Source organism: Oncorhynchus masou, chromosome 29 (genome assembly GCF_036934945.1).
Source record: "Oncorhynchus masou masou isolate Uvic2021 chromosome 29, UVic_Omas_1.1, whole genome shotgun sequence".
NCBI lineage: Eukaryota > Metazoa > Chordata > Actinopteri > Salmoniformes > Salmonidae > Oncorhynchus > Oncorhynchus masou.
In genome coordinates this window covers 25186141-25202110 of record NC_088240.1, presented here as the reverse complement: position 1 = coordinate 25202110, position 15970 = coordinate 25186141, and positions in this window count along the sequence as shown.

Genomic DNA, 15970 nt, shown 5'->3' with positions numbered 1-15970 from the left:
GGTTAGAAGCCGTTTCAGGTCTTGTTGGTTCAAGAGTTGGTGCATTGGAACCGCTTGCCATGCGGTAGCAGACAGAACAATCAATGACTTGGGTGGCTGGAGTCTGACACCGCCTCATATATAGGTCCTGGATGGCAGGGAGCTCGGCCCCAGTGATGTATTGGGCTGGCTGCACTACCCTAGTGCGTTGTGGCTGAATGCCAAGAAGTTGCTATACTAAGCGATGATGTAGCCAAGCAAGATGCTCTCAATGGTGCAGCTATAGAACTTTATGAGGATCTGAGGGCCCATGCCAAATATTTTCAGCCTCCTGAGGGGGAAGAGGCGTTGTCGTGCCCTCTTCACGACTATGTTGGTGTGTTTGGACCATGATACAATGCCATCAGAAAGTATTCACACCCCTTGACTTTTTCCACATTTTTTTGAGTTACAGCCAGAATTTAAAATTGATCAAATGTAGATGTTGAGTCACAGACCTACACACAATAATGTCAAATACATTAAAAATGAAAGTTGAAATGTCGAGTCAATAAGTATTCAACCCCTTATGGCAAGCCTAAATACGTTTAGGAGTAAAAATTTGCTTAACAAGTAATATGAGTTGCATGGACACTGTGCAATAATAGGCTTTATGATGCTTCTTGAAGGACTACCTCATCTCTGTACCCCACACATACAATGATCTGTAAGGTCCCTCAGTCAAGTAGTACATTTCAACCACAAAGACCAAAAAGGTTTTACAATGCCTCGCAAAGAGCGACACCTATTGTTAAATGGGTATAAATACAAAGAATAAACAGACATTGAATATCCCTTTGAGCATGGTGAAGTTATTAATTACACTCTGGATGGTGTATCAATACACCCAGTCACTAAAAAGATACAGTCGTCCTTCCTAACTCAGTTGCTGGAGAGGAGAGGCCAATGGTGACTTTACAACAGTTAGTTTAATGGCTGTGATAGGAGAAAACTGAGAATGGATCAACAACAACATAGTTACTCCACAATACTAACCTAAATGACAGAGTGAAAAAAGGAAGCCTGTACAGAATAAAAATACTCTAAAACATGCATCCTGTTTGCAATAAGGCACTAAAGTAACACTGCAAAAAAAAAGGGTAAAGAAATGTACTTTATGTCCTGAAAAATAAAGCATTGTGTGTGGGGCTAATCCAACACATCACATCACACCACTTCATATTCCTAAACTGTGGTTGCATCATGTTATGGGTATGTTTGTTATGGGTATGCTTGTCATCACCAAGGACCAGGGAGATTTTTGGGGGGATATAAAGAAACAGAATACAGCTAGGCACAGGCTAAATCCTAGAGGAAAACCTGGTTCAGTCTTCTTTCCACCAGACACTGGGAGACAAATTCACCTTTCAGCAGGACAATAACATAAAACACAAGGCCAATTACACGGAATGTTTCTGAGTGGTCTAGTAACAGTTTGAACTTAAATTGTCTTGAAATTCTATGGCCAGAATTGAAAATGGCTGTCTAGCAATGATCAACAATCAACTAACATATCTCTTGCAGCATGAACTGACACGTTGTCCACCCAATCAAAGGATCAGAAAATGCATATAGTACTGAAAACATAAGATACAGCTAGCTAGCTCGGCAGTGCATAACATGTGGTTGGTAGTTAATTCAAAGAGAGATAAAGACAATAGTTAAACAGTTTTGAACATATTAATTTCTTACAAAATTAAGTAGAATTAAAAGAATGAGAGAGATAAATACAGTTGAAGTCAGAAGTTTACATACACCTGAGCCGAATACATGTAAACTCAGTTTCACAATTTCTGACATTTAATCCTAGTAAGAATTCCTTGTTTTGGGTCAGTTAGGATCACCACTTTATTTTAAGAATGTGAAATGTCAGAATAATAGTAGGGAGAATGAAGTTTACATACACACAGAAGTGTATGGGTCAGAAGTTTACATACACTCAATTAGTATTTGGTAGCATTGCATTTTGTTTAACTTGGGTCAAACGTTTCGGGTAGCCTTCCACAAGCTTCCCACAATAAGGTGGGTGAATTTTGGCCCATTCCTCCTGACAGAGCTGGTGCAACTGAGTCCGGTTTGTAGGCCTCCTTGCTTGCACACACTTGTTCAGTTCTGCCCACAAAGGATTGAGATCAGGGCTTTGTGATGGCCACTCTAATATCTTGACTTTGTTGTCCTTAAGCCATTTTGCCACAACTTTGGAAGTATGCTTGGGGTCATTGTCCATTTGGAAGACCCATTTGACTATGCTTTGGGGCGGCAGGGTAGCCTAGTGGTTAGAGTGTTGGACTAGTAACCGGGGACAAAAAACGGAGCTGACAAGGTACAAATCTGTCGTTCTGCCCCTGAACAGGCAGTTAACCCACTGTTCCTAGGCCGTCATTAAAAATAAGAATTTGTTCTTAACTGACATGCCTTGTTAAATAAAGGTAAAATAAAAAAATATTCAATAACTGATGTCTTGAGATGTTGCTTCAATATATCTACAGCATTTTCTTTCCTCATGATGCCATCTATTTTGTGAAGTGCACCAGTCCCTCCTGCAGCAAAGCACCCACACAACATGATTCTGCCATCCCGTGCTTCACGGTTGGGATAGTGTTCTTCAATTTGCAAGCCTCCCCCTTTTTCCTTCAAACATAACGATGGTCATTATGGCCAAACAGTTCTATTTTTGTTTCATCAGACCAGAGGACATTTCTCAAAAAAGTATGATTTTTGTCCCCATGTGCAGGTGCAAACCGTAGTTTTGCTTTTTTATGGTGGTTTTGGAGCAGTGGCTTCTTCCTTGATGAGCAGCCTTTCAGGTTATGTCGATATAGGACTTGTTTTACTGTGGATATAGATACTTTTGTACCTGTTTCCTCCAGCATCTTCACAAGGTCCTTTGCTGTTGTTCTGGGATTGATTTGCACTTTTCGCACCAAAGTACGTTGATCTCTAGGAGACAGAACGTGTCGCCTTCCTGAGCTGTATGACAGCTGCGTGGTCCCATGGTGTTTATACTTGGTACTATACTATTGTTTGTACAGATGTACGTGGTACCTTCAGGCGTTTGGAAATTGCTCCCAAGAATGAACATGACTTGTGGAGGTCTACAATTTTCTTCTGAGGTCTTGGCTGATTTCTTTTGATTGTACCATGATGTCAAGCAAAGAGGCACTGAGTTTGAAGGTAGGCCTTGAAATACATCCACAGGTACATCCACATTTTCTGGAATTTTCCAAGCTGATTAAAGGCACAGTCAACATGTATGGTAACTTCTGGCCCACTGGAATTGTGATACATTGAATTATAAGTGAAATAATCTGTCTGTAAACAATTGTTGGAAAAAATGACTTGTGTCATGCACAAAGTAGATGTCCTAACCGACTTGCCAAAACTATAGTTTGTTAACAAGAAATTTGTGGAGTGGTTGAAAAACGAGTTTTAATAACTCCAACCTAAGTCTATGTAAACTTCCGACTTCAAATGTATTATTTTAATTTACTTAGCTAGTGAATCCAGCTAGATAGTTTAGCCTACTCAAACACCCAGTTCAGAGAGGGATGTTTTTTTCACCTGGCACAGACAGCTGTTATATTGTGCACTGAAGTCAACAAGCAAAAAGGGAAAAGGTGAGAAAAGGAGATAGCGTAGATGTGGGAAGGAATTATGTATACGATGAGCAAAGTGATCATGTGGTTTATATGTGACTGCTAGTTCTGTGTTAGCGTGTGATCAGGGATGTATTCATACCGCACGAAACGGGCATAAAGATACCTGAATTTTTCCAATAGGAACTCTTGTTTGCAACTAGATCAGCTAAATGCAGGCAATAATGTGCAAGGCAGTATTGAATGTGTCGCTGTCTGTCACCTTGATTGCTCTCGACCTGTGCACCTACGTAGTAAACTTTAATTCATAGGGTAGGTTGTAGCAATCTCATGATGGTATAGAGGAAATTTGAGTATCTTGTAGTAGCCTAAACCTATCAATGTTACATTGTGCTGGGTGAATGGAATATGAATGACAGTCATCCAATATGCTGTAATAGAAATATGGCCCATAAGAAAAAAGATTGTCCTCCCTCACTGACCATCACTGCCCTAAACATATTACTGACTGGGTTTATAAGATATACTGTATATTTAAATGACTTCCATAAGAGCACATTGAGTGACACACAGTCAAGCCCTACTGTACCTGCATCCTCTCTGATGATCAATGAAAGCTGAAACTATAGGCCAGATAAAGTGCACTTTTTTATCACTCTGTATTCTGCAAGGATAGTGATTTTCTTTCACATAATGTCTTTGCAACAATTTAATTATGAATCATTATGAAATAATTGATGCATGATTAAAAACTATTCCCTGACTCAAATTATATTTTCTCTCTGCAGTATCTGTTCATTTCCCATATAAGCTCAGCAGCCCTGTTTCCTGTGCTGGGACTCAGGAGAAGGCAGGGCGAAGGAGAGGAGATGGGGAGGGCCCTGGTTCAAAGCCATCCCCGGCTCACATGTTCGGGCTGGGGAGAGAGAGAGTTGAAATGGTTCAGGGATAAAAACACAAAGGCAACACATCAAACTCAGTTCCGTGGCTCCTGGCTGGAGCCACGGAAATGGACGCGCCCGTGGTCACCGTGACGACACCAGCGACACGCTGCTTCCACCGAACAAGAGATCACACAGGAACCTCTGTCTTCTCTGTACGCCGACCACCGTCACAGAGAGAACACACTGTATCATAATCTCTCATCACCACAAGCGACCCCTCTGGACCAGTTGGAGATGGCTGATTTGTTTCCGTCTTCAGTCCTCATCCTCTGGCTTTAGGGGTAAAAGAGCCACACGGTATAATAATTAGCTATGTGTTGAACCTGTGTCCAAACTGGATCCATGGTTGCTTTTTGTCCCATGTCCAATGCAACCTTACTCGCGTCAGACAATACCTACCTGGCTGCAACAGACCCTAATTGATTATCTTCGGTAGAAGTGTGAACAGGCCAGACCATAGCCATTAGAATTGTGAAACTGATATGATAGAAATTCATATGATTTATATGTTTAAGGTAATGGTAAGATAATTACTAAATTATTTATATGTTTATGGTAATGTTAAGATAATGACTAAAAATATTCCACCCTGAAACCATATAATTCTATGAAATTTATTAGAATCATAAAACTATAATCTGATGATGTGTGTAGTTTTAGTCAGAATTAGAACAAGGACCTTTTGTTCCTTTTTAGTATGTAAGCAGGGTGCAAGTGGGAAACAAATTATAAGAGGAGCTATCGACAGACTACTGTGGAATACTGTGTTCCTTACAGGACATTCTGTCTCCACCCGTGGAGGGGAGAAACTGTTAGGCTTGCAGAAAATTATGAAACATGTTGCAGATTAAACAATGTATCTCTGTAGTGAAAAAATGCCGACTGTCTGAGCATGGCGTAGTTTAAGATTTGAACTTGTTTGTGTGTGTTATAAAGACTGGGTTTGCATTTTTTGAATAAACATTTTGACTATTGTAAACTGGGACTCTTGTCTGTTTCATTCAACCAGAATCTTACAAACTCTGGGTTGCAGACTGAGTAGATAAATTGACGTTTATGAACATTGATAACGAAAATCACATAACAGAAACTCCAGCGTGATAATTGGACGATGTAGAGACAGGTTCTGTGCTGCTGCTGTTCTGTTTGTTGCCCAGGCCCAGCGTGTATAATACTCTCCCTGGAGAGATTACATTTACTTCCCCTGCTGATGGCTGGCTTCAACGAGGCTTTGCTGAGCCTGTTCGCTGGTCCTCGGGTGATGGAATGATTGCTCCATGTTTATTTTCCTCCTCTGAGGTGGAAAAACCCCACCAGCCCGACCAACCCGGGGCCACTGGAAAGAGTTGGTGCAGCGAGCTGCAGAGCGGCGTGGAGCTGGCAGCACGTACACCTAGTGGTAACACCTTATAACCACAGTGAGGTTTTTATGAGGGGAACATTGAAGTTCAAGGGAAACACGCATAACTTTAAAAGCGTACGTCATTTGACATAACTATTAGAAAAAATATTGGAATTTTGTTTTGTGTTATATGATAACATAATTGGATGATTTTAAAGTTGTGAGATTTGGGATTTTATTTGTGCCTATTTTCCTAGATCAGCTTGCTCAAACTGTAGGCCTATGCAGCAGCCACCGACTAGAATGAAAAGGTTGGTTCACACGATGAAAGAGTGTCAGGGGTAAGAAACGTACACAGGAAAGGGTTCATGAGTCCCGTGTGTCCCCTATCCTATCTGTTTATGTGTTTTACATAGCCGATATTCATACCCAGGAGCCCTCCATTAAAGTGAATGGCTTTTCTCCATCAGGTGCCTGACTTACATTGCCAATTAGAGCGCCTGTAAAGTTACCCATAGACTGTAACTTCATACTGGATTACATTGAAGGAGAATAGAGATTACAAATGAAAAGCGTCTTCAAAACAATATCTTATCTACCTGCCCAGGGACTACAGATTAAATACAGATGACACTTAATAAGGTAAAGGAAAACATCTGAAAAATACTGAGGTCCTAGTAGCTGTGATGGAGGAAACCCTGTTGAGAGAAATAATGATTCTTTGTTACCCTCTTCTCTAGCCCCCAGGATATACACATACACACACCGTGCCTAAGTAAGCACTATGTTGGAGCTGTGGATCTCTTCTCAGAGGATCTGGGCCCGTATACACAAAGCACCTCGGAGTAGGAGTGCTGATCTAAGCAACAGCTCAACATCATCTAATCACCTGTGCTTAATCTAATACAGTGACAAACGATTTGGTCCGATAAACATAAGCTAAATATGATGTAGCTGTCCATGGTACTGATTTATGTCTGTGTGTTTGCATGCGTGCGTGCAAGTACGAAAAAAATCATGTTGACTCACCCTACTTGTAGAGAAACACAATGCCATCCTACTCTTTCATGTTGCCTAAACGGTCTATAACTCTGTCATTCAGTACACGCTTTTAGTTTTTGTTGTCCTAGGCTACCTGGCTAAAATGCTTCTTGTGAGCCTAATTTCCTTTCATGGGCAACGGTGCGCCAGGACAGCTAGTTAACATTAGTCTACTACATCAAGCTACATGTTGAACTTTCATCCTCTGAGGCCAGAGGCACAATGTATGAAGTTATGGTTGGATCAGAACCACCCTTATAATCATTGGCCAGCATGGAGAATTAAGTAAATCCGCAAGTCCAAATCCCTATCCATGGCTAATTTAGGAAAGGGACAATTTTAGCTAGCTAACCACCGCAGAACAACACAATGAGATGCAACAATTCAAGTTCTTTCTGTCAATGACATTTGGCTTGTGATGTGATTGGTTTGAAGCCAAATCCAAACTGGCTTCCTTTGACACTTTATTTTTTGGGTGCACCAGGACCATTCACAGCTGAGCTCACTCAGTTTTGCGCAAGGCTATATATTTTTTTTATCAAGAGAGGCCAAATGCTTGCTGCCTTCCCTTGCATTCAATGCTACAGGTGCCAACAATGTCATACTCTTCTTGGCCAGACAGCATCAGATAGATGGCCTATACATACTGAGACATATTAGATCAGCATTCCTACACTGAAGGGCTTTGCAGATATGGGCCCTGTTCTCTGTTTGGGAGCTTATCCCTCAGATGCGCGGGGTAGGTTACGCTGAGATTTGTATTGTGAATATACGTTATAACATTAGGATACAGGCTACAACATTAAGATACAGGCTACATTATTAGCATACAGGCTACAACATTAGGATAAAGGCTACAACGATAGGGGAAAGGCTACAATGATAGGACGAAGACTACCTTAGCCGCCCAAACTGGCTCAATTTAAGATCCTGTAGTCTCCCATAACTCCCCCATGTCTTCAATCAATCATACTTCCTCAGCTCTTGAACATGACACAACAATTTGACCAACTGGAGACATTTTGTTAGTCCCCACAAGGTCAAATGCTATTTCTAGAGGGTTTGGGATTAAGGTTCTAATTAGTTTTAGGGCTGGTTTCACAGAAATGTGTTAGATTAAGCCAGGAGTAGGCCTTAATGTGTACTAGTTAAACTAGGACATTTAAGTAGCTTTCATGAACATGGCTTAAATATGGCTTAGTTAGTCAGAGAATATGGAGTCGTGGAGTAAGGTAAGTAAGCCTAAATGAAAACACCTGGGATAAGCCTGATTAAGTATGAGCACATGCTGTTGGTCTAATGGTGCTCATAAAAACCCGGAATGGAATAGAAAACACCATTACTGATCTGAATCTTGTGACAAAACAATGTCAGAGGCAAAAATAAAACTTTAGTGAACATGAAAAAACGCTACTAAAACTGATTTTGTCAAACCATCCAGTTATTGAAAGTAAAAACCATAAAAAGCACACTATTTTAATTTTGTACAGAACAAACATTATCAATGCAAAAATAGGCCATAATTAATATATTCCATATACTGAATTGTGTGTCCCCACAAGGTTAGTTATACAAGACTGTGTGTGTGTGTAGCATGACGTTAGCATTGCATTAGTCTCAGAGAGGAAAAGGCCCTAACAGGCGATGCTAGAGAGAGTGGAGGAGAGGGAGCCTGAAACTGGTAGTAGTCTTATTAAAGCACTGAAAACATTTCACCCATGTCAGTGATGTCAGTCAGCACCTGAGAAAACATTTGCATGAAATTGAAGGAGAAATTAGCACAATTTTCTGCTGCTGGAATCACTAACCAAGGCCGGTGAGTGGACTGAAAGCCAGATTAAACTACTGTAAACCAGGTGGCAAACCTGGGTGGAGGACTGAGCTAAAGTTATAAAAAGTAGATTATTACACAGACATTTCCTTATTGTATAAATAATAGAGCGGAATATTAATGATGTTTATACTTCGACTTTAAACATCCTTTTGCTTCCAAACTTTAACGTTTCTTGGAATATCTACCTATACATTGGTTAAGACAAGTTGAGAAACAGATTACCGATGTATCAAGGACAAACAGAAAACTTCAGAAAAGTTCATATGAAATTGGAAATAACTGAGTTACAGGGAAAGGCCTTCGACACCAGTTCCTACTTCACGGGAGGGATGGTAAAACAAACAACAACAAAAAATAACAGAAATGTCTCCTTGAACATGTGAACTTTCAAATGCCATAATTATTAACTTTTATGAGATCTGTAAATATGAATAAAAATATAAAGTTATAAGGGTACTTTCTGTCTTTAAGACTTTCTGGCTAGTCATGATTGGCTGAGGTAATAGGGTGGTTGGACATGCCGAGAGATGAGGCCTGTTTGGTCTGTCATGTCACAGACTTCTGTCTATAACAAAATGGGGGCTTCCCTGGTCAGTATATAAAGTGCATTCGGAAAGTATTCAGACCCCTTCCCTTTCTCCACATTTTGTTACTTTACAGCCTTATTCTTAAATGGTTTAAATAAATGTTTCCCCTCATTAATCTACACTGAATACCCCATAATGACAACAAAAAAAACAGTTATTTAGACATTTTTGCAAATGTATTAGAAATAAAACTAATTTTACATAAGTATTCAGACCCTTTGCTGTGAGACTCAGAATTAAATAGAGCTCAGGTGCATCCTGTTTCCATTGAGCATCCTTGAGGTGTTTCTACAATGTCGTGGAAATTCTTACACAGGGACACTCGAAGTCAATCTTAAATGAATCATTGTTAATTTGTCAGGGAGCTGGAGAGGTACCAATCAATGCAATGCACCAAAGCACACATGTCAATCAGGAGATCTGCCTGGGCAGTCCCAGCAGTTGTCATATACGGCTATACACAGACAAGTTATATTTGCATGATTTTACATAATTAATGAATCATTACCGTTTTGTTTCATCCACGTGACCAACCAATACTGTTTCATAACATGTGATAGACAATTACCTCAAAAGGCTTCTTCTCTAAGCTGAGACCTTGAAACTGAGATATCTTTCATTTCTCAAAGGTCTGGGCATACTGCCAAATTGCAGACACTGATAAGTGAAGATTTGTTAAATCAGTCACTTGCATGAACACAGAAATTGGTTATTAGAACAACACATGAATAGAACACAGGAATTAGTTGTAAGAAAAGCACAAACATTAAAATTACTTCATAGCAACTTGATAGGAGTCCACCTGTGGTAAATTCAATTGATAGGTGTGCCTTTCCAAATCATGTCCAATCTACAGTACTAGACAAAAGTTTGGACACACCTACTCATTCAAGGGTTTTTCTTTATTTATACTATTTTCTACATTGTAGAATAATAGTGAAAACATCAAAACTATGACATATGGAATCATGTAGCTTCACGAGGAATTATTTTCCAACAGTCCTGAAGGAGTTCCTACATATGCTGAGCACTTGTTGGACCGCAGAGTGAAGGAAAAGCAGACAACTCATCCCAAACCATCTCAATTGAGTTGAGGTCGGGTGATTGTGGGGGCCAAGTCATCTGATGCAGCACTCTCCGTCTTGGTCAAATAGCCCTTACAAAACCTGGAGGTGTGTTTTGGGTCATTATCCTGTTGAAAAGCAAATGATAGTGGGACTAAGCGCAAAGCAGATGGGATGGTGTATCGCCTCAGAATGCTGTGGTAGCCATGCTGGTTAAGTATGCCTTGAATTCTAAATAAATCACAGACAGTGTCACCAGCAAAGCACCCACACACGTCCTCCACCATGCTTCACCATACCTATTCCCCAGGTGCTATCATTTGTTGACTTCTGTAACCATAAAAGCCTTTGTTCCATGCATGTTAACATTAGAAGCCTCCCCCTAAGTTTGTTTTATTCACTCCTTGAGCACACGGCGCCAACCCTAATGTCCTAGCTGTGTCTGAATCCTTGATTAGGAAGGCCACCAAAATTTCTGATATTTCCATCCCCAACTACAACATTTTCCACCACGATAGAACTGCCAAAGGGGGCAGGGTCGGAATCTACTGCAGAGACAGTCTGCAGAGTTCTATCATGCTATCCAGGTCTGTGCCCAGCTTCGTTGAGCTTCTTTTAAAAATCCACCTTTCCAGAAATAAGTCTCTCACCGTTGTCACTTGCTATAGACCCCCCTCAGCCCATAGTTGTGCCCTGGACTCCATATGTGAATTGATTGCCCCCCATCTATCTTCAGAGTTTGTAGTGTTAGGTGACCTAAACTGGGATATGCTTAACACCCCGCACGTCCTACAATTTAAGATAGATTCTCTTAATCTCACACAAATTATCAAGGAACCTACCAGGTACAACCCCAAATCCATAAACACGGGCACCTTCATAGATATCATCCTGACCAACCTGCCCTCTAAATACACCTCTGCTGTTTTCAACCAGGATCTCAGCGATCACTGCCTCATTGCCTGCGTGCGTAATGGGTCCGCCGCTCATCACTGTCAAACGCTCCCTAAAACACTTCAGGGAGCAGGCCTTTCTAATTGACCTGGCCCGGGTATCCTGGAAGGATATTGATCTCATCCCGTCAGTAGAGGATGCCTGTTTATTCTTCAATAGTGCTTACCTCAACATCTTAAATAAGCATGCCCCATTCAATGTAGAACTAAGAACAGATATAGCCCTTGGTTCATCCCAGACTTGACTACCCTTGACCAGCACAAAAACATCCTGTGGCGTACTGCATTAGCATCGAATAGCCCCCGCGATATGCAACTTTTCAGGAAAGTTAGGAACCAATATACATAGTTAGTTAAGAAAGAAAAGGCTAGCTTTTTCAAACAGAAATTTGCATCCTGTAGCACAAACTCCAGGAAAATAAGAGCACCTCCTCCCAGCTGCCCACTGCACTGAGGCTAGGAAACACTGTCACCACGATAAATCCATGATAATCGAGAATTTCAATAAGATCTTTTCTATGGCTTGCCATGCATGCTTTCCACCTGGCTACCCCTGGGGTTAAGTGAGTGTTGTGTCAAGAAGCAGTACGGCTTGGCTGGGTTGCGTTTCGGAGGACACACGGCTCTCCTGAGTCCGTATGGGAGTTGCAGCGATGGAACAGGACTGACTACCAATTGGATACCATGGAAAAAGTGGGTAAAATGTTCCATATTGACTGACCTTCATGTCTTAAAGTAATGGACTGTCATTTCTCTTTGCTTATTTGAGCTGTTCTTGCCATAATATGGACTTGGTCTTTTACCAAATAGGGCCATTTCTGTATACCACCCCTACCTTGTCACAACACAACTGATTGGCTCAAACGCATTAAGAAGGAAAGAAATTCCACAAATTAACAAGGCACACCTGTTAATTCAAATGCATTCCAGGTGAAGCAGGTTGAGAGAATGCCAATTGTGCAAAGCTGTCATGTTTACTCCATGTGTAACTCTGTGTTGTCTGTTCACACTGCTATGCTTTATCTTGGCCAGGTCGCAGTTGCAAATGAGAACTTGTTCTCAACTAGCCTACCTGGTTAAATAAAGGTGAAAGAAAAGGCAAAGTGTAGCCACTTTGAATAATCTCAAATGCATTTTATTTTGTTTAACACTTTTTTGGGTTACTACATGATTCCATAATGTAGAAAATAGTAAAAATAAAGAAAAACCCTTGAATGAGTAGGCGTGTCCAAACTTTTGACTGGTACTGTATATAAGGTCCCACACTTGTCAGAGCAAAAACCAAGCTATGAGGTCGAAGAAATTGTCCGTAGAGCACTGAGACATGATTGTGTCAAGGCACAGATCTGGAGAAGGGTACCAAAACATTTCTGCAGCATTGAAGGTCCCCCAGACCACAGTGGCCTCCATCATTCTTCAATGGAAGAAGTTTGGAACCACCAAGACTCTTCCTAGAGCTGGCCGCTCAGGAAAACTGAGCAATTAGGGGAGTAGGGCCTTGGTCAGGGAGGACAACCATCTCTGCAGCACTCCACCAATCAGGCCTTTATGGCAGAGTGGCCAGACGGAAGCCACTCCTCAGTTAAAGGCACATGACAGCCTGCTTGGACTTTGCCAAAAGGCACCTAAAGGAATCTCAGACCATGAGAATCAAGATTCTCTGGTCTGATGAAACCAAGGTTGAATTCTTGTGCCTGAATGCCAAGCGTCACGTCTGGAGGAAACCCTGCACCATCCCTACAGTGAAGCATGGTGGTGGCAGGATGTTTTTCAGTGGCAGGGACTGAGAGACTAGTCAGGATCGAGGAAAAGATGAACAGAGCAAAGTATAGAGAGATCTTTGATGAAGTCATGAGTGCTCTGGAGCAGGTTATCAAACTAGGGCGGTTCACCTTCCAATAGGACAGCGACCCTAAGCACACAGTCAAGACAACGTAGGAATGGTTTCGGGAAAAGTCTCCCCATCCAACCTGACAGAGCTTGAGGATCTGCAGAGAAGAAATGGGACAAACTCCCCAAATACAGGTGCGCCAAACTTGTAGCGTCATACCCAAGAAGACTCAAGGAAGTAATCATTGCCAAAGGTGCTTCAACAAAGCACTGAGTAAAGGGTCTGAATACATATGTTAATGTGATGTCACAATTTTTTGTTTTTAATAAGTTTGCAAAAAATTCAAAAAAACGTTTTTTCTGTCATGGGGTATTGTGTGTAAATTAATGAGGGGGAAAAAACAATTTAAAATAACACTAACGTAACCAAATTTGGAAAAAGTAAAGTGGTCTGACAACTTTTTGTCAGGCCACTTTAGAAATGTTTTCACTGCAACAGATTTTTTCTTTACTACTGCAGATTTCTTTTGAAAGATATAGATTTGGGCAACTGCAAAAGTGTTGCAAAAGTTTACAGCTCTCAAAAATATTGTTGCCCTGAATTTAGCTGGCTTTAAAAGAGAGACTTCTTTCTGGAGGACAATGCCATGCCGACTCACATGTGTGGGTGGGGTGGGGCTAAGGCTTAAGAGGGTGTGAACTATGCTGAATGGGCTTAAACAAAGAAGTGCTCTCTAGGAAGTGTGAAAATCTCTGAAGTCTTGCAAGGCCATTTTCTCCAACTTGTCTCTTAAGTGAGATAAAGCAACATAACTTTCCCATGTTTCCTCCAACTATAGTGCATGACATACCATTTAAGTCTGTACTTTCACAAAATGCTAAAAATAAGCAAATAATTTACATTTGATAAGCCTCAATAGAGAAATCCAGACACAATTGACATCCAAAATGTACAAATAACATCTGTATAACATTTAGTTTCTCTGAGGCTTTTCTGTTTAAGGTTAGTTCAATGGACGACTGATCTAGTCATCAGCACATGCCTACACTGTGAATAACACTAATCAGTCCAATTGAGCTTAGTGTCAGGCTACATCTTTTTATGTTGGGGTTGTTTTTGCTTAATGCATTGTGTACTAACAAAAGGCTCACCTCAAAGATTAACACCAAGTACATAAGCCTTTGATTGTGCTTCACCGTACAGTAAAACTAACATTTGAATCATGTCATATTTGAGTGTTAAATGATTTTGGACATGTTTCTGATAAGGGCCCATGATATTCATGAAAGCCTACCATACGGTGTCATAGGAAATGAAGTAAAGGAAAGAAGACATAGGACAGTTTGTCAGCAGCTCCTTAGCGTGTGAAATACCAAGGTTATTATTTCTGTCACTTTCTCACCACTGACAGAGAGAAAGGACTGTAGCTGGAACACAGTCATACAGTCAGGGCCTGGGTTCTAGGAGCAGGATTTTGGCAGTCAGTCAGAGCCTGGGTTCTTTTGTCAGCAGATAACACTGCCCAGATGACAGACAGGTCACCTTATTTTGTAATCTGAGAGCAATAGAGTGAGATCTTATGGAAGTAGCCAAACTATGGAAAGAGAGAGTAGAATGATAGGAAGGCACAGATAAGATAGACAGAAGAGCATAGATAGAAGGATAGAAAGGGGCAGAGGATAATATCTCTGGGTGTCAATTAGTGGAAGTATTGGGTAGCACTAGTGTAAATAGAGACATTTTTAATGTTTTATTTCACCTTTATTTAACCAGGTAGGCCAGTTGAGAACAAGTTCTCATTTACAACTGCGACCTGCCCAAGGAAAAGCAAAGCAGTGCAAAAACAACACAGTTACATAAACACAAGTACAGTCAATAACACAAAAGAAAAGAAAAATCGAAAAATCTATGTACAGTGTGCGCAAATGTAGAAGAGTAGGGAGATAGGCAATAAATAGGCCCTAGAGGTGAATATATTTACAATTTAGCATTAATACTGGAGTGATAGATGTGCAGATGATGTGCAAGTAGAGATACTGGGGTACAAAATAGCAAAAGGGTAAGTAATAATATGGGAATGGGGTAGTTGGATGGGCTATTTACAGATGAGCTATGTACAGGTTACGTGATCTGTAGGCTGTGCTGACAGCTGGTGCTTCAAGCTAGTGAGGGAGATAAGAGTCTGCAGCTTTAGTGATTTTTGCAGTTTGTTCCAGTCATTGGCAGAAGAGAACTGGAAGGAGAGGCAGCCAAAGGAAGAATTGGCTTTGGGGGTGACCAGTGAGATTTTCCTGCTGGAGCGCGTGCTACGGGTGGGTGCTGCTATGGTGACCAGTGAGCTAAGGCGGGGCTTTACCTAGCAGAGATTTGCAGATGACTTGGAGCCAGTGGGTTTGGCGAAGAGTTTGAAGCGAGGGCCAGCCAACGAGAGCTTACAGGTCGCAGTAGTGGGTAATATATGGGGCTTTGGTGACAAAACGGATGGCACTGTGATAGACTGCATCCAATTTGTTGAGTAGAGTGTTGGAGGCTATTTTGTAAATGACATCGCCAAAGTCGAGGATCGGTTGGATGGTCAGTTTTACGAGGGTATGTTTGCCAGCATAAGTGAAGGATGCTTTGTTGCGAAATAGGAAGCCGATTCTAGATTTAATTTTGGATTGGATATGTTTAATGTGAGTCTGGAAGGAGATTTTACAGTCTAACCAGACACCTAGGTATTTGTAGTTGTCCACATATTCTAAGTCAGAACCGTCCAGA